General features: G+C 41.0%; 1 long non-coding RNA gene across 1 annotated transcript in view; it reads right to left on the bottom strand.

Annotated features, from left to right (window-relative positions):
* Window positions 1-14,368, bottom strand: part of LOC146863393 (uncharacterized) — an 87,491-nt gene that overhangs the window by 36,060 nt on the left and 37,063 nt on the right. The window lies entirely within an intron of this gene.

Raw genomic sequence — 14,368 nt, 5'->3', positions numbered from 1 at the left:
TGAGTTTTTACCAGGGAGAAGTGTGTTAATTGATTAATTTGAACTGCTCGAGCGAAGATTGACGGCTTTTGAATGAACCTCCGTCAACCGAGTAGGACTCCATATTAGAGAAAAGAGGGAACACCTAAAAGAAAAGCGAGGTAAAACCAACGTACTGAAAATCACTTAAACACTGATAAGGAAATCAACTGCTGAGCCCTGAAGAAGTCCTTTAACAGGACGAAACGCGTTGGCTACTAGAAGAAAGAATAAAGAACAATCTTAAAATAAACAAATTGGATGGACTTATATTTTGCGTATGAGTGCGGATCAAAAACCTTTATATTGCTATTGAAGTGAAAGTTTTCTTCCACTTTTTGGGAAGCGGAGGGGTCTTGCTTCTCTGATCCTTGCACCATAAATTCACTGACATTCCCGAGACAGGGATAAGTGCTGTACCTATATCCTAGACCTCTTTTGTAAATCCATCATTGCTGTGATTACTGTCCCCGCTAAGCTGTTTTTGCTGTTAAAGGACCGGCGGCATTGTGGGGACTTGGCGGCCGCGTGCACGGCTTGGCGCCCGCTAAGGCCCAGAGACTGCCTGTGTTGCTAAGGCTGCCGTTAAGGTACTGGGGCTGGCGATATCTACAAGCGGCTAAGTGGTACCGATCCTCCGTTGCGGCTTCCTGGGGGTGACTGGAGCTGCATTTGAGCGGTGGCGTGGCAGGTGAGCAAGGCCGCTGCCCATCACTCGAGGGTGCAGCGCGCTCCTGCAGAGTTCCCCCGCAGGCCTGCTGTGGGCTGCACCGGCGCCAAGTGTGGTCTGCTCAGCGGCTGGGCGGAAGGCAGCGCCTGTGCTCTCAGCGGTCTCTCCCCGGACAGCTACAGGACCCAGATGACGGCGCAGGAATGAGTGGGCCTGCCTTCTCGCATGGCGGCTGCGCGGGTGGTGCTTTGAGTGCCTGGGGCCGGCAGGTCGACTTGCGGCTGTGCCAGCTGCGGTGCCAAGTGGCTAGATATCGTCCTGCTTGTGGAGCCCCTCCTGCAGTTCCATCCATCCGGTGAAGCCTGCTTGCCACGCGGCATAACTGGAGGGTGAGACACTGGTACGGGCCACGCCCCCCCAAACTGTGAGGGGCCTAGGTGCTTGGGTGCCCCCCCTGGTGTGTTGACAGCCAGGACCAGTGAGCTGCATCAGAGACGGTACCTGGCTTCATTGCGCACTATCCTGAGAAAAGCTGGGGGCTTGATGTGAGGAGGCGAGGTGCGGGGCCCGTGCCTGCGTGATGAGTTGGTGTTGGGCCTGCTGCTATGAGCTACTGATAGAGATCAGGGTGTGTATAATATTCCCACTACCACAGATAGAGTAATCTCACAGTTACACGCACATACATTCATCATACGCTAGGGCCCATTTCACTAACATACGCTCAAATACTCTACCAGCAATAAACCTGTGGAAAGAAAACTCCTAGACACCCTGCATCTATATCGAGGTCGATAAGACCTGGTTATTGTGACTGTCCATAAACATAATCTATACAACCTATACAGTAATAATCAAAATATAATACTCAATAATTGACAAGAAATAATATCCAACACCATGTTCAAAATTATATTGCTTTATCTAAAATTAGTCAAAAGGAAATCAATCAGAGTAAATCATTTTTCTCATAGTTACCTATTCTAGCTAAATGTCAGAACGGGTCAGGACAAGTCTCTCGGTAAAGTCTCTCAAGACGAAGTCCTTCAGCATCGATCCTCACCAACGCAGATTCGGTACGCGGCAAAGGCAAATGGCAAGTGGCAAGTGGCAAAATGGCAAGTGGCCTCTCTAGGCTAACAATTCTTATAGTAAAACAGACAAAGAAAAAAAATACATTTGTATTAACTTCTTCCGTCAAACCTACGAGCAAAGCGAGAAGGAAAGGATGTAGCATTGCTACATTTGAAAATCTCCGCTCAGGAAAAATCACAAAATAAACATAACGGAACAGGAACCAAAAAATACATTTGTATCTTATAAATTCCACGTTTCCTCGGCAATGAGACCATAGTTCAGAGTCTCTCTAAGGCTCCTTTGTTTCCCAAGGCTGCCAAGGACGTTTCATTTCACTTGGAGATCACCCAAACTGCTGCTGTCCTCACGGAAATTTTTAACAGGGCAAGCAAGGACTGTGGTCAGCTGACTTCAGGACCATATTCAGCAGAGCTCTCTCCCATCATGGTTTTCTATTTTCTAATCGAGGCCAGGCTCAACAAATCGGCCATCTTTGCTTAGGCCACCATAGGCCACAATAGACCATCTTAATTAAAAGAAAAAAAACAACGTTACCACAGCATAGTGATTAAACAGTGTTAACCCCACTAATACCCTTATGTGTATGTATTTATCTAGCTCTTGCAACATAGAAAAGCATTCAATTCGAAAAGCGTTTTGTGCTAAAAAATAAACAGCACATAGCAACGTTTAAACATGTAAACACGCACGTTATTATTAAACAGCACATTTATGCGTACCCACGTGTAACTCCTCTTGTTAAAACAAACGGATTGATTAAAATAAACACTTACACCAGACAAATAATTAGTAAATTAATAATTAATAAATTAATATAACAAATAGACATGCCAGAGCTTCAAAACCCAACGAATTTTCAAACAGAAAACTCTGCTCCAGCAATCCCCCCTTTGGTGATTTTATCACCAAATAAACCCCAAAAAAAAAATAGTGAAAATTTAGTCCCATTTTAGGAGAAATCGGAAATGTCTTTTTCTCCTTACACAACATTACACACCAGTCACTTTCATCATCCTTCTTTGTCTCTAAGTAAACACTCTCCCTCAATTCTTCTAATTCAATTTCTTGTGGTTCTCTTTTCAACCTCTTGTTTTCCCTCTCTTTATTCAATTTCTTTTTCCCTCCCCTGTTTTTACAAAACACACACACTAATCTCAGTATCAATAAAGCAACAATTATACAAGTTAAAGGAAACAATATTCTACCTATAATAGTACTACCTATTTTTGCAATAAAATCTTTAACAACTATCATCTTATTAGCTATTTTAGTCCATAAACTCTCAGCTTCAAGTGATACTAATTCTTCATGCAAATCAGTAATATTTTTGATATAGACCTTCAGGTCTTTGCTTTCATCTGGAACGTAAGTGCAACAATGTTGAACTTTCAGCATTCCACAAACTCCACCCTCCTTGGCCAATAGAATATCAAGGGCAAGTCGATTTTGCATTGACATGGCACGTACGGCACTTAATTCCGTATTCACCAAAAGAAACCCTCCAGCGGTATTTGTCGATAAGCGATCAACCACTGTTGACAGTTTCCGAATTCCATAAGCATTTAAAGAAATTCCCACTGCCGGAATCAAAACCCCAAAAATATCACCCACTATTTCAGACCAAGTTTCTCTCTTAAAACGCATTAGTAAATTAATATGTTCTACATCTCTTATCTTATCTATATGAAAAATCTTTGGAAAGACCAGGCCCATATAACACGTGCCATACCAATGGTCAGGCAACTTGTAATAAGCCTTGTTCCCACAAACATAGTACACTCCTGGAAAAATTGTATCTTCTCCACCTCTGAAACCCCAACCTGTTGCAATGAAGTATGTATCATGGCACTCACTAGTCCCAACAAAATATGTATCATATTGGGATTTCCTTCTGGTAATGCACAACTTACCCTTCTGTGGTGCATCTAGCGCTAAAGTTGGACTAGCCCCATTTTTCAACTCTTTTCCCATTTCAATGTCCCAAATAGTCTCACTCACTTTATATTTTCCTGCTTTCTCATGCATGTTCAATCTCCTTTCCTCTACCATATCCAGGAAAGCTTTCTCCTCTTCTTTCAGACTGCAAGTTAAATTATTCTTAAAAATGTAATCTAATGTTAATCCTTTTTCTTCAATAAAAATCTCACCAAAAGTGTTAGCTTCTTTAGCTGGATTCAGCTCTTTGTTCATTGGCAAGTGCCCAAAAATACTATCTCTGTTAGACATCTTATAATCTATTTTCCCTAACAAATAAAAAACACTACAAGAAATACCATATGTAGCTGGTAAATGGTGATAAGTAACACCCTCTGAAACGGATGCAGGTAATTGCATACAAACGTAGCAATCCCTCACTTCCATTGTTTTCACATATTCATATAACAATTTTGAAAAAACATTACTAGAAAAATTATTAATTGACCTATCTTTGTGTATGTAAGTATTACTAATTCTAATCGGAACTAATTTTTGCGAATTCTTCTCTACATGTGTCATATTTTCTGTATGCATCTCAAATGTAACTTTAAAAGTAACTAATAAAACTACAACACCCCACAGAAGCATTAATAATCCAGTACAGCAGCAGCACATTCTACACCACCTTTTAAAGAAGGCACATCTATTTTGATTATCCTCTATGTTAGCCATTTTACTACTTTGACCTTGTTTTTTGACTTAACCTCTACTACTCCACTACTGTTATTTTCCAACTTTGGATTACTTCAGACAACTGAATTTCAGACTCAATTTGGATATTCATCAGTTTTCACTTCATCAAATTGTATCAGATCATCAACAACATCCTGTGCATCTGATTCTTCTCCAATGTCAGTCAAAATGATTTTTAGGATTCCTTCTTTCTCCTCAACCACTTTTCTCAAGATCCCCTCCGGATTATCTCGAGTCACTGTTTCTTCTTCTCCTTCAGACAGTGCCACATAAGACCATTCCGGTGATCTGTACTTTTGGTTGGGTTTTCTTATTCTTTTTATTTCCTTAGGTTCTTTTGATTCTTCTTGCTCCTTTCTTTTTACTTCATTTTGACTCGATACTTCATTCACTTGTTCAGCTTTTGATGTATTTGCTCTTATTATTCTGTATCTCAGCCTCTTAACTCTGTTGTTAGGCCATCGATCTCCTTTCACAACCTTTTTCGGCTTTATTTCTTTATTATTTCTTTCTCCAATCCAAGTTCTCTTTCTCAGAACTCGACCCTCTGTTTGTTCATTCTCACTCTCATCCAATTCTGTTTCAAGTGCCTTCTGTTTTCGTTTTCTAGCAGCTTTCTTTTTTTCCACAGATTCTTTCACCACTTTTTGAGACTTCCCTACTTCTGTCCCTCCTCGGGTCTCCGACACGCAATCTTCTTGCTGTCTACTTGTCCCTTCACCTAGCTCATCAAGAATGCTCCCTACACCTCCTCGGGGGTCTCCCGCAATCTGTCCCTCTCTATCTTCTCCTGACCCTGCTTCTTCAAGTATAATCTCAAGTGGTTCTTCAATCTCCTCCTCTTCTGATTCAGGAGTAGTCTCTGTGAAATTTCTCTTTTCTTTTCTTTTTCCTTCACTGCTTTTTGAAACTTCAGGCTCTCTTACAGAATCTGATCTCTTCTCTGATACTCGCAGTGGTTCACTTGAAGCTTTTTCTGCTTCTTTCCTCAATGATTCTGTATCTTCATCATCACTGGAATCTGACTCTTCAAAATACTCTTTACCAGTCCCTTCTTTTGGGTTTGGAACTCTCAGAGTATGACTTGCATGTACCCAGTGTTTCACTCCAGCACACTTTACTGCAGTTGTCGTAGTCAGAATGACTTGTCTCGGCCTTCCCCACCTTGGAATCAAGCAATTTCTTCTTCTGTGCACCTTAATCCTCACCCAGTCTCCTGGACTTAGATCATGGGCTTGCTTCTTCTCAAGTGTGGTAGCTTCTTCTCCAACCTGGTGAAACACAGAATGAACTGCGTCAGCCAGGCCTTTACAGTAATCCAAAATCATGTCATCAGTTATTGTCACCAACTTATTGACAGGTACAAATGCATGGCGCATTGCACGTCCCATGATTATTTCGTGCGGACTCAAGCCAGTAGTTCTATCTGGAGTAGATCTAATAGTCATCAGCACTAGAGGTAAAACATCTGGCCATTTCATGCCAGTGGCTAAGCACATTTTTCCAATCCTGTTCTTAATTGTGCCATTAATCTGCTCAACCACACCAGAAGCCTCTGGTCGGTATGCACAATGTAGCTTCTGCTGTATCTTTAATGCTTCACAAATCAAACCCATGAGTTCATTTTGAAAGTGTCCACCTCTATCAGACTCAATCGTTACTGGAAACCCGTACCTAGGAATCAACTCCCTTAACAGTAACTTTGCCACTGTTATTCCATCATTTCTTCTAGTCGGGTAAGCTTCCACCCACCTTGAAAACAAACAGACTACCACTAGAACATACCTCAGTCTGTTTACTTGGGGCATTTCAATGAAATCAATCTGCATTCTTGTAAAAGGACCTCCTTCTCTGCCTATTGTTCCCAGACTCACCACTGTCTTTTTCCCAGTGTTAAATTGCTGACAAACCAAACAACTTTGACAGATGCTTTCTGCAATTGTCCTGAACTTTGCATTGTACCAGGTTTGTTTAAAGGACCTAACCATCGCATCCCTCCCCAAATGTCCCTGGCCATGATACATTCTTGCCATTGACGACAAAATGGAGTTCGGCATTACTGGTCTGCCATCTCTGTAGACCCAAACATGGTCTGTTTCTCTTGGAGCACATCCTGCCTTAATCCAATCTTTTTTCTCTTCCTTTCCTGCCTCATCTTGCAACTGTTTCACTTCATCCCATGTCTCTAAGACATTAGTAAACATCACAGAGAGAAAAGACATTTCACCCTCTCGGTCCCGATTAATAGACTGATTTGTTTTAGCACAGTATTGCGCAACATCATTTGCGTAACGGTTTCCGACCGTTATAAAATCTTCTCCTTGTCCATGGGCAGCACACTTTACAACTGCCAATTCCTTAGGCAGCTGTATCGCCTCAAGTAATTTACCAATCACTTCAGCATTCTTTATCGAAGTTCCACTCGATGTCAAGAAACCTCTTTGTAGCCAAAGCTGGCCAAAATCATGCACAACTCCAAATCCATACTGACTATCAGTCATCACAGTTGTCCTCAAATCTTTCCCAATTTCACAAGCTTTCGTCAATGCTATCAATTCAGCAACTTGCGCAGATTTTACTCCTTTCAATGGTGATGCTTCCATGACCTCTGAAACTTTGCACACCGCATATGCTGCACATAGCACACCATTATCATTTCTCAGGCATGATCCATCCACAAACACATGATCACTCTCATGCAAGGGAAGATCCCTTATGTCTGGTCTCGGTTTTGTACAGTAATCCAGCACATCCAAACAATCATGATCATCTTCCATCTTCACACCCACGTTTTCAATATCCGGCAACAGTGTCGCTGGATTCACATTCACACATCTCTCAAGAGTCACATTTGATGCTCCCAGAATCACTTTTTCATATTTAGTCAACCGACTATGTGACATGTACTGAGTTCTGCTTCTTGTCAAAAGAATTGCCACATTGTGAGGTACGAATACCCTTACAGGATATCCCATTATGATTCCCTCACTTTGTTCCAGACTTCTACATGTTGCAGCCACAGATTTCAGACAACCTGGTAAACCCACAGCTACAGGGTCAAGTGTCGATGAGAAGTACGCAATAGGCCTTCTCAGTAATCCATGCTTCTGAATTAACACTGAAAGTGCACATCCATTTCTCTCACTGCAGTACAATTCAAACTCCTTTTCGTAGTCAGGCATACCCAAAGCTGGAGCCTCACACATTTTACTTTTGAGCTCTTCAAATGCTGCCATTTGTTCTGCATCTAGTTCCAATGGGTCTGTCATCTCACTTTTTGTCAGCTTAATCAGTGGCTTTGCTATCAGAGAAAAATTAATTATCCACTGACGACAATAACCCACCATACCCAGGAACATTCTCACTTCCCTCTGGGTCTTTGGGGCTTTCATTTCTCTGATTATTCTGATCCTGTCATCCGTCACTTTTCTCAGACCCTTTTCAATATTATGTCCAAGATAATGCACCTCTTTCTTGCAAAATTGCAATTTGGCTGGAGATACCTTTAACCCTCCATCTGCCAGATGATTCAGTAAAGCTATGGTATCTACTTCACAAGCTTCACGTGTCTTTGATGCCACAAGTAGGTCATCAATATACTGCACTAGTACTGAGTTCTCGGGCATGATCAAACTCTCCAACGATTTCTTCAATAACTGATTAAATATCGAAGGACTCTCTGTATACCCCTGTGGGATACGACACCATGCTAAAATACGCTGGCCAAACCTAAATGCAAAAATCGGCTGGCTATCATGATGCAATGGAATTGAAAAGAACGCATGACACAAATCAATCACTGTATACCACTCAGCATCATGTGGAATTTGATACAGGATCACTGATGGATTTGGCACAATAGGACAACATGCCACCACAATTTGATTAACTTTTCTCAAATCCTGCACAATTCTAAATTTCCCATTAGGCTTTTTTAGTCTCATTATCGGTGAATTACACGGACTACTCAGTAGTTCTCTCAGAACTCCCTGCTGAATCATTTTCTCAATTATAGGAGTTATCCCTTCAATTATTTCTGGTGTCATTTTGTACTGAGGAATGTTAGGATAAGTAATTCCCTCTTTCACTGCAATTTTCACTGGATCTACATTATTCATCAATCCCACATCCTCTCCAGTAAAATCCCAAACTGTCCTTTTCACTGTGTCTCTCAGCTCTCGAGGCAAATCCTCCGGATCAAACACTGCAAATGCACCAATTAACTCACTTTCTCTATTTTCTAGAGTCACTCGGTACAAAACATCCTCATCTGGTGTCTCAAAAGCTATTCCATCTGGTGTACAGAAAATTGCACAATTCATCTTGCACAATAGGTCCCTACCTAACAGGTTCACTGGACTTGTGTCACAGACAATGAATCTGTGCATATCTGAAAATTTCCCTATCTGTACTCTTACTGGTTCAGTAAGACGTGTTCTGATCTGTGTATTGGCTACACCAACTACTTGGATTGCTTCATCCGAGAGAGGAAGATTTCTAACATCTGTTGACCTGACAGTTGATCTTGTCGCACCTGTGTCTACCAAAAAAGTAACACTCTCCTCATTTATTTTCCCATCCACAAATGGTCCTGCCAGGTCTATTTCTAGAGTTGCACCAAGTATGCACTCTTCCTCCTCTCTTCGGCACCGTCAATAATCACCTTCAGACTCACTCCCTTCACTCTTTAACAAGTACTGTTGTACCTTGTTAGAACGTCTTGGTTTGTTTACCTGTTCATCATTGTAGAATCCTGAATTCTGATTATACTTTTGTGCTCCTCTATTCTGCGGCAAGGGCGGTTTTGGCTCTTGACTCTGCTGTCTCACAACTTTCTGTTGTTGCTGCTGTTGATTATTCCCTTCGTTCTGCACCTGTTGATTTAAGGAATTCCCCTCATTATTCACTAATGGTGGATTAGTACATTCCGATCTCCAATGCCCCAATTGGCCACAGTTGTGACAAGGAAACTTCTTTTTTGCTTCCTCAAGATTCCCTTTTCCTTTCCCTGCATATCTAGGTCTATTCCCTGCATTATTTCCTGGATTATTCGCCTGTTCCACTAACTGTGCTTCTTGTCTTTCCGCAACTTTCACTTGTGCCCACATTGCTTTCTCTTTCAGCTTTCTTTGTTTTGCTTCAATTTCATCACTGAAGTATTTTGCATGTCTCAGAATTTCATCTACTTTCTTACTCTGCCAATCCACAGTATGCTCACGAATTCTCTCGCCAATTTCAGGTCTAAGGCCATATACAAATCTGTATACAAAATGACTCAAATCTTTGTCACCCAGGTGTTCATCTCCACTGAATTGCTTAAATGCCAGTATCAGCCTCTCGTAAAAAGCATGAACTGATTCTTTTGCTTCCTGTTGTGTTCGATCTATTTTTACCCAGTCTGTCTCTTTTGCAGGTACTTTACTCTTCAGGTAAACCATCACCTGATCATACTTTCTCATTACCTCTGGATCTGGTGCTCCTGTTCTTGGATCTCTTGGATATTCCTCAGTAGGCCAACTCACAACTATTTTACACTCAGTCCACAAATCTGCTGGAACAATTATATCAAACAGACTATTCAGGTCAACCCACAGCACTTTTGACAATTTCACAAACCTATCTACCTGCCTATACCACTCGACGGGCTTTTCTCTCAATCGAGGGAAATCATTCGTAAATGATAAAATATCCTGTCTGGTCCATGGAACATGTACATATCCTCCTCCAGGTATTTCTCTCATAGGATAATTATCCACTGGTTTCTCTTTTTCTCTCACTGGAAATGCCGAATAAGTTGTTCTATCTTCAGATTCTTCTCTTTTCTTATACCACCTATCCTTCCATTTTTCTACATCACCCCATCTTCGCAATAATGCTACCATTTCCTTAATCTGTCCTGTTCTACCAGTAGCATTCAAATTTTCAATATCTTCCTCTGTAAAATCCATCCTGTAGGTTTTCTGTAAAGCTTTCACTTTATCAATGTCAACTCCCTGCTCATTCGCTATTGCTTTTAGCCTGTCATGTGTATTTCTTGCTCTCCAGGTAATGTTCTTACACATAAACATTAACTCACCATCATGATGACTCTTCAGAATTTCTGTTGGAACTGTTCCTGTAACAAGCTCTTCTAATTCTACACGTAACCTAGCCACATCAATTGCTTGTGAATCTTTATCTTTTTTCTGAAGAACTTTCATCCAATCATTCAAATCTTCAACTGTTATTTCAGCAGTTTCTCACTGGAACCACTCTCTTCTGCGGTTCTAAAATTGGCATCCCTGAACAACTAGCTTCACTAGCATCCAGTATTTCACTACATATGTCATGTCTGGATTGTCTCAGGTCACTTCTTTCTGCTCTTTTCCCTGAATCTCCTGAAGGACCACCTGAATTTGTCAAATTATTCCCAACATATGGAATTACCAGTCCATTTTCACCTGTCCTCTGTTTGTCAAACACAGGCATAACCGGACCTATAGTTACAGGCACCGTAACAGCTTCTAGATTCTTCGTTAACTCCCTAATCTTCTCAGTCAGTTCTGTTGTGGTTCTGGCTAGTTGTCTGGCATTTTCGTCACTACCTCGATTCTCTCTCTCCCTGAAAGAATTACTACCTCTTGATTCAGGAGTCACATTTTCCGTCTCAATGATACAAACTTTATCTCTTATCGGAGAAACAACTGGTGTACTCTCATCTGGTTCTGGTCTATATGGAGGTGGTCTTTTGTAAATCATGTCATTCAAGACCTCATCCTCATACTCATTAACTCCTTATCTTCTCATTTCTGACTCAGGAACCCTTTCTGCTCCTCCTTCAACTGTTCTCATCGGATATAATCCCTCTGACATACTAGCATCTCGCCACCTTTTCATTCGATCATGATGAGTCTCACGATCATGTCTCCTCCCAAACATGTACCTATAGTTGCCTCCAGATCTCTGTTTTTCTCGCTCATGGACTTCCTCTTCCCATTCCACTAAAGCCTCAAACTGTGTAGGTCTTGGTTTCGGGTCTAGACATAACATCTTTTCCCGTAAATTTCTCAACACGGCCAAATTAAATGAACCATGTTCCGGAAATGCTAGAACACCATCTTCTTTAGTATACCTAACCCAATTCTCCAACCATATACAGGTATGAAACCCATATTTCGCAGCCATGAAGGATGCAGGTGTTTTCGCTGAAGGTAACAACTCACCCTCTCTCGTTTTAACATCCCTATCCTTGTTAAACCACTTTTTGATTTTTCCAAAGAATGTTTTCTTCTTTTTCTCTTCTTGGTAATACATTTTAGCGTTTACCAAAACTCTCTACTCTTTTCCGTATTATAAATATACAATACGAATTTTCAACCAATAACAGCGCGACTCACACTAACACCAATCCTGGAGCTTCTACGTCACTAGAATAGCTCTTCCAATCCTTGCGCGGCTCACACCAATGCACCAATCCCAGCGCGAACACTATTCTGATCCACTATCCAATCAGAGCGCGGTCTTTCTGACGTCAACAGTCGCTGCAGTCGCTTGTCTCCTGTCTCCTGTCACTCGTCTACCCCTCCTTTACAAAATCTTCCCAGTAGACTTCGTGTCAAAATTTCTACAAAATCTATTAGTTACAACATAAAAACATCTCCATTGTCTGCTTCGCTAACCACAGAATAGTTAAAAAAAAATCTATTTCACAAGAAACCTCTCGTTGACACAGTAGCACATCCCTCTACTCTGCCCTTCTAACATACATTCATTAACTGTTTCCTCCAGGACTTGTCCAAAGAGTCTTACAATCAATTAAATGTATATACATTTACGCACATTCATACAAGAAAAATATAGTTCATGCACACAGAATCCTGCTTCCCGAGAACAAACAATCTGTCCTACTACAGAATTATAACATACATTAACTAAGCAGCTTACCTCTGCCCAGTTCCTCAAACAAGCTCAGAGAATACCTATTACTCCTCCCGTGATAAGCTTTAACGGCAAACCTTACGGATCCCTGGGACTTAAGACCAGAGTTTCACAGATAACCTTCACTACCATACACACTCCTTTTATACCAGAAATATTTCTAATAGTAACATACAACAATGTCACTGATTCCGAACCCAGACAATGTGACGCGCAACTTCAATTGTCACACGTTATTCCTTACAATTCCGTCTTTCCCGAGAGCAGCATATACTTCCCTCTGCCCTACTACGGAACTGCTACCAGCTCCCAAATTCCAGAAGCACTACATATAACTCAACATTACGACTCCAACATATAGTATTAGTACATATACCAACATCAATCAAAAATCAATAAGCTAATGTACAAGCAATCTTATCAGATCAAGACAATCAATAACCATCACAACTCTGCTACCAGGAAATTGATAGAGATCAGGGTGTGTATAATATTCCCACTACCACAGATAGAGTAATCTCACAGTTACACGCACATACATTCATCATACGCTAGGGCCCATTTCACTAACATACGCTCAAATACTCTACCAGCAATAAACCTGTGGAAAGAAAACTCCTAGACACCCTGCATCTATATCGAGGTCGATAAGACCTGGTTATTGTGACTGTCCATAAACATAATCTATACAACCTATACAGTAATAATCAAAATATAATACTCAATAATTGACAAGAAATAATATCCAACACCATGTTCAAAATTATATTGCTTTATCTAAAATTAGTCAAAAGGAAATCAGAGTAAATCATTTTTCTCATAGTTACCTATTCTAGCTAAATGTCAGAACGGGTCAGGACAAGTCTCTCGGTAAAGTCTCTCAAGACGAAGTCCTTCAGCATCGATCCTCACCAACGCAGATTCGGTACGCGGCAAAGGCAAATGGCAAGTGGCAAGTGGCAAAATGGCAAGTGGCCTCTCTAGGCTAACAATTCTTATAGTAAAACAGACAAAGAAAAAAAATACATTTGTATTAACTTCTTCCGTCAAACCTCCGAGCAAAGCGAGAAGGAAAGGATGTAGCATTGCTACATTTGAAAATCTCCGCTCAGGAAAAATCACAAAATAAACATAATGGAACAGGAACCAAAAAATACATTTGTATCTTATAAATTCCACGTTTCCTCGGCAATGAGACCATAGTTCAGAGTCTCTCTAAGGCTCCTTTGTTTCCCAAGGCTGCCAAGGACGTTTCATTTCACTTGGAGATCACCCAAACTGCTGCTGTCCTCACGGAAATTTTTAACAGGGCAAGCAAGGACTGTGGTCAGCTGACTTCAGGACCATATTCAGCAGAGCTCTCTCCCATCATGGTTTTCTATTTTCTAATCGAGGCCAGGCTCAACAAATCGGCCATCTTTGCTTAGGCCACCATAGGCCACAATAGACCATCTTAATTAAAAGAAACAAAACAACGTTACCACAGCATAGTGATTAAACAGTGTTAACCCCACGAATACCCTTATGTGTATGTATTTATCTAGCTCTTGCAACATAGAAAAGCATTAAATTCGAAAAGCGTTTTGTGCTAAAAAATAAACAGCACATAGCAACGTTTAAACACGTAAACACGCACGTTATTATTAAACAGCACATTTATGCGTACCCACGTGTAACTCCTCTTGTTAAAACAAACGGATTGATTAAAATAAACACTTACACCAGACAAATAATTAGTAAATTAATATTTAATAAATTAATATAACAAATAGACAAGCCAGAGCTTCAAAACCCAACGAATTTTCAAACAGAAAACTCTGCTCCAGCACTACCACTGTGGGACATGAACTTTGTAAGTGGTGCACCGGGTGGAACTCAATAGGCATATTGCGACGGCCCTATACTCGTGCTTTACGGTGTTTCCACTGACCAGTGGTTGCCTTCTGGGAGACAAATTTAGCACTGTGCCCCCCACCCCACTTGAGACATCTTGAA

Source organism: Triturus cristatus, chromosome 2_2 (genome assembly GCF_964204655.1).
Source record: "Triturus cristatus chromosome 2_2, aTriCri1.1, whole genome shotgun sequence".
In the NCBI taxonomy this organism is placed as follows: Eukaryota; Metazoa; Chordata; class Amphibia; order Caudata; family Salamandridae; genus Triturus; species Triturus cristatus.
This window is presented reverse-complemented; position numbering and strand designations above follow the sequence as displayed.